The sequence below is a fragment of the Aplidium turbinatum genome, chromosome 4, assembly GCF_918807975.1.
Source record: "Aplidium turbinatum chromosome 4, kaAplTurb1.1, whole genome shotgun sequence".
Taxonomy (NCBI): Eukaryota; Metazoa; Chordata; class Ascidiacea; order Aplousobranchia; family Polyclinidae; genus Aplidium; species Aplidium turbinatum.
Window position 1 is genome coordinate 8,670,620 of NC_137475.1, and position 6,182 is coordinate 8,676,801.

A 6,182-nucleotide genomic window follows, 5' to 3' on the forward strand; every position below is an offset into this window, starting at 1 on the left:
TAATTTTATTAAAATCCTGGGATTTCTAAAAAACATCTACAAAAGCTGATGTAGCGCCATATCGCTTGACGCTCATATTATTTTGGTTTTAAAGCAGCTTTACAATATCAGCTGGTTGTCTTGAACACTCCACATTAGTGTGATAAATATTTCTGTTAATTCTGCCCTATCTTTTTGCGAAGGAGAAGTTAAAATTTAGCTCAGAATGGCGAAATTTGAAGATGTAAGTTCAAAGACAAAATCCGAGGTGTGGCAAAACTTTTTGTATAGTAAATCTACAGAAAAAGCAAAATGTAACTTCTATCAAGTCGTTTTGAAAGAAGCTTCAGCGTCCAGTACAAAGGGATTAATAACTAAATTTGGAAATTAGAAAGGACGAAGAAAAGCTTTAGGTTTCGAATCGACAAGCGTCGGAATGCTGAACTGGTTCACGTTTTTGGGTACCTCAAGAAACCTTTCTACATTGATCGACCGCAGGATCAGCTTGGTCATAAAATAAAGCGTCAGAAACTTGCTGCCCTGGCCACGAACCCTCTTCAAAGATTATTTCCAAGCCCAACTGTTGAATTGGATCGAGGCTCTACTGAACATCATAAAAGTGCCATTACAGAAGATTGAAAAGTGTTAAGCCAACATCTCTTGAGGCTGAACATGCATTTTCAGCTCTTGGATATTTTGCAAGCAAAATCAGAAATCGTCTTAACGACGATATTCTCGATGCTTTCATGTTTTTGCATCAGTATTACCATAAATAAATGTGGTTTGTGTACTGTAGCTTGCATGTGTATTTTCCTACTTTGCTAATCCCGAAAAATCCCGGGAAATCCCGATCCCGGGATTTCAAATTTGATCCCGAAATCCCAACCCTACCATACACGTAGAGGTCGTAGCTTCTGTAAAAAGTAAGCAAATCATTTTCATTGTAGGCTCGTTTGAGATCGACGTTTGCTTGCAATTCTAGTATTTCTATTTGATAGCTAGATGGAATATTCTCCACAACCAGGTCAAATAGATGAGCAAAAAGTTGAAAGTCGGCATTGTGTTTTCGAAAATCTTTAAAGCGAGCTTCAAATGCCGAAGTTAACTTTTCAACCATTCCAAGATATTTTTCACAGTCTTGAATTTGAACGCTTCTACTTTCCAGACAAGGAAAGTGAGTCAGGGATCCTTTGCTCAACTGAGATCGAAAGAGTTGTAGTTTTGCTTGAAATGAGGAAATATGTTAACAAATAACAACATCCTCCGATCTAACAGTGAAAAGTATTTAAAAATAATGGACTACTTGATGAAGAATGTGCGGGCCACGTAAATGGGTACCGTGGGCCGTATGTTGCACGCCTCTGCTCTAACCCTCACTGATTGCAGTTTTTGCAAACATTTTTCTGTAGTTTCCGCTAACCCTTACCCTAACCTTAGAGTAATCTATGCTCTAACCCTCGCTGATCGCAGTTTCCGCAAACAGTTTTTCGCAGTTTTCGCTAACCGCAGTTTTCGCTTACTCTAACGCCAACCATCGAGTAATTTATGCTCTCTAACCCTAACCCTCGCTGATCGCAGTTTCCGCAAATATTTTTTTGCAGTTTCCGCTAACCCTAACCTTAGAGTTGTTTGCGGAAACTCCGATTCAGCGACTTCGGCTTTGTGCTATTAAACTGCGATCAGCGCCTTCGGCCTTTTTTTATTTTTTTCTCTCGATCTTTTCAGGGTAGGAACTGAGGGTACGAACTAGGTTGCACCCGTAGATGTCATGTAGAAATATAAAGAATGCAAAAAAAAATTTGAAAAATTTTAAACATTGGTAGAGTTATGGTCGTTAGAAAAATCACCATTTTTGCCTGTTTTGCTTCAGTGATTTTGTCCAATTTCTTGTCATATTTTTAATTTTTTAACCTACAATCATACAATATGGCTGAAAATTGCTAGACAGACATTTTAAAACCCAAGGAATCCAAAAATATAGATTAAAAAGTCGTCAGAGAAATGCTTGATATGATTATAGAGGTTTCAATTTGATACAGTAGCATTCGCCTATAACGGCTTCGTTTATAACGTCAATTCGCCTATTACGTCACTTTTCGCTCGGTTCCGGCAGAATTCCTATCTTTTACGTATATTGTAGTTCGGCTACAACAGCATCGCCTATAACGTCAATTCGCATGTAACAGCACCCTTTGTTGGTCTCCAGACGTCTTTTGTTCGTTTATAACGTCACTTTAAGCCATCACCTTCACCACGAACGATCAGTCTTTTAATCCAGTTAGCGCTGCTGCTTGCAAAATGTCTTCGCTTTATTTTGCTACGTCGTTCGCAGCAGGGACTTTAATTAACTTTTTCCCCGCGTGAAAAACTATCATGTGTAAAAAGCAGCTCTACAGCTAACCTTTAAACAACTCAAAGCAATGAGCTGTGTTGCGCAAATTTTCTGTACCTTTCGCTGTAGGTTATTTTTTTAAAAACAATTTCTTTGTTTACTGTATTTTCTGCGTGACTTTTGTCAGTTTGGTGGTACACAGTAAACCGGGTCTGCTACTATTCGGTGAGTCCGATTCGGTGAGTCCGATTCGGTGAGTCCGATTCGGTGAGTCTGATTCGGTGAGTTCCTAACTTCTAACCCCTAACCTTAACTCCTAACCCCTAACCCTAAAACGGCAATGATAATTAGGCTACGGTACCCGATAATTTAAAAAAAAAATTGAAAAAATCCCCCGTTAAGGGATCGGACTCACCAAATCGGACTAACCGAATCGGACTCACCGAATCGGACTCACCGAAACGGGCCATTCCGTAGTAAACCTGACTGGATTATACATCTATTTCTTTAACCAAACGACAGTTTTAGAATAGTTTGCGGTAGTTCGTCTATAACGTCAATTCGGCTATAACGTCAGTTTTTGCAATCCCCTAAAGGTGCCGTTATAGGCGAATTCTACTGTACATGCATTTTTCGGAGGCCAAACTTTGGGGGCCTATTAAAAAATGGGTATAAAAATTAAGAACTGAAATTCACATGTTTTATACTTATACCAATACTCTTTCATGTCAAATAAAAAATATGAATTAATTTTGATAACTACTATGATAAAAGCTAAATTTTCTGACTTGCAAATTTTGTACTTTTTCAGGGTTCGATCTTAGCACTGGTCCTAAGGCCAATGGCTAGTGCGAGTTCCCCTCGGACCAGTACAAATCATTTCGCACTGGTCCGACTGTCCAGTGCGAAAATATCATCGTATTATGTCGTTTGTTTGTTTAGAGTGCGTTGTTTTCGTTTGCGCTTCTCTTCAAACAACAAAACACGTGATCCATGCTTGTTAAACCGTGAGAGGGTAATCGCAACATCACGTGTTAAATCGTAAGAAAAAAGCAATTGCAACATTACGTGACGGTGTTAAATTGTAAGAAAAACGAAGCTGAGGTCAAGGCTCCGGGCTGACCAAGTAACAGATCTTCTGACCATCCAGCTACAGTCAGCAGAAACAAAAGATTTCGACCTAAAACCTGCCATCATAGGCGCCGAGTTTTCAAAATAGCTGGGCAGGCGAACACGCTGTCACGTCATCAACGTTATTTTGTGCGTTTTTCAAACGGGCCATTTTGCTAGGTTGTTGAGCTAGCCTAGTTTTACATTTAAGTCTATGTCTCCTCTAACACGATTTCATCATCATAATCCATCGTCGGTTTGTTCCCCACTAGTGGGGGTGGCCGATTGTTTCCGCGCAGCAATTATTTTAGGAAGTGGCCGATTGTTTCCGCGCAGCAATTGATTTGGAAACAAGTAATAAATATAATTGATACGCAACAACGTCTGGTCCTGGTAATTCAGTTCCGCATATTTTTTGTGATTGATATGTGCGGGTTGCGGGACAAAACTGCAATACTGTACTAGTTCCATAATTACATTACTATTGTTGATACAACACGATAACACACACAGTCACACACAGTACATCGGTGGGTTCATACGATAAGTCGCTCCTAGCGGGCGCACAGATAAGAAACAAGATGCTGTAATGCAACGCAGAAGCGATTTTACGGCAATTCAGCTCCCGAGAAGCCATCTAGCGATAAACTGTGCTATTGAACCGAGCTTACATTGAATCTACAATTAGAACAGTTATATAACGAAGGAGATGAATTGCAACTAATGACAACCAACGGTTTCATCCGCCAAACCAACAGGTGTGCACAGTTTAATATCAGTGACGTAACATACGCAACTGTGATGATTGAGACGACAAAATAGAGCATTTTGGCAGCAGAGTTAATTGATAACGTCTTTTGAGAGAAAATTGCTCCTTTGAAGAACAATGCTACAGTTTTTACACCGATGTAAAAGCATTGGAAATTGCGGTCAAACTTTTGCCGCAAATGAAGTTCCTCGCATGTTTGTGCAATTTGCTTGATTTATAGCACTGGGCTACGAGTGGCAGAGTGGAGACAAAAGGCGCGGCCGGACACTTTTGCTCGTTTAACGGCGAATCAACATTGTTTAACGTTGCATGAATGTAACCATAGCAATAATTGACGAAAACCAATAGCTTAATTAGTAGGTCTGGTAGGGCCTATCATATGGCGACGAAACCCTGCGAATAAGGTAAGTAGGCTAGGATCAGAAGGTGGCAGATGGTTTCAGAAATTTTGAGACTTAAATTGCATTAATTTTTTTTTTAATTCCTGAAATCGGCGCCGGTGCCTGCCATACACAGCTATGACTGGCAAACGATTCATCTGTGAGGTCAAGAAGGCCCGACACTGGCTATGTGTTTACAAGGCCAAACAAACACACATCAGATTCTGATTATGACCCCGTGATCGTCCCGTCATCAGATTCCGATTATGACCTATCATCGGATTCAGAAATTGAAGAAGAGCCCCAAGTAGATTGAAGACTCAACGTAGATTGAATGTCTTGCCTAGATAAACTTTTGTTACCAGTATTCAATTCATTCATGAGCTACATAACAATTGTCATGACAAACAATATGTAAATTGTGATGTCATCAACAAGCAATAATGTAAATTGTGATGTCATAGACAAAAATCTTGAACAATGAGTGGAAAAAGTACAAAATTTGCAAGTCAGAAAATTTAGCTTTTATATATCATAGTAGTTATCAAAATTAATTCATATTTTTTATTTGACATGAAAGAGTATTGATATAAGTATAAAACATGTGAATTTCAGTTTTTAATTTTTATACCCATTTTTTTATAGGCCCCCAAAGTTTGGCCTCCGAAAAATACATGTAGCAAATTGAAACCTTTATAATCATATCAAAAAGTTCTCTGTCAACTTTTTAATTTACATTTTTGGATTCCTTGGGTCTTAAACTGTCTGTCTAGCAATTTTCTGCCATTTTGTTTGATCACAGGTTAAGAAATTAGAAATATAATATGAAATTGGACAAAATCACTGAAGCAGAACAGGCAAAAGTAGTGATTTTTCTAATGACCATAACTCTACTAATATTTAAAATTTTCCAAAATTTTTAAAATTTATTATTTAAAATTTAATTACTAAATTAAAATTTATTACTAATATTTAAAATTTTCCATTTTTAATATTTCTTTGACATCTACAAGTATGCCAAATTTCAATAAAATCAATGACATGTGGTGTAACCCATTTGCTCATTTGGCATGGAATGACCCTCATGTGACATTCGAAAATAAACCTAAGCTAAGGAAAAAAGCCTAGTGAAAGGTATGACTCTTCAAGCTCAGGTTGTTGGTGTGATGAAAGCCTTTCAGAGTGACATCGCTGAAATTTTAAAAAGTCTTCTAAACCGTAAATATAGTTTGAGATAAAGTAATTAAGCATGACGATCGACGTTAAAACTGGTGTGTCCGTTGTGAGACTTAATTTGTCCGATGCAGTGGGTTCCTAACATCTAACCCCTAACCCTCAACCCTAAAACGGCAATGATAATTAGGCTACGCTACCCGATAATTTAAAAAAATATTTGAAAAAACCACCGAATAGGGATCAGACTCATCAAATCGGACTCACCGAAACGGGCCATTCCGACATCGCCCTGTGTTATCATGTCTGTCTGAACCAAGAAGTAGTAATCCCATTTTTTATGGTTTGAAAACTTCATGAATGTGAAGGTTCACATTTTAAGTAGGTACCGTACTGTATACTACTACCTAGTTTTGATGTAACAGTAATTTTTAATGGT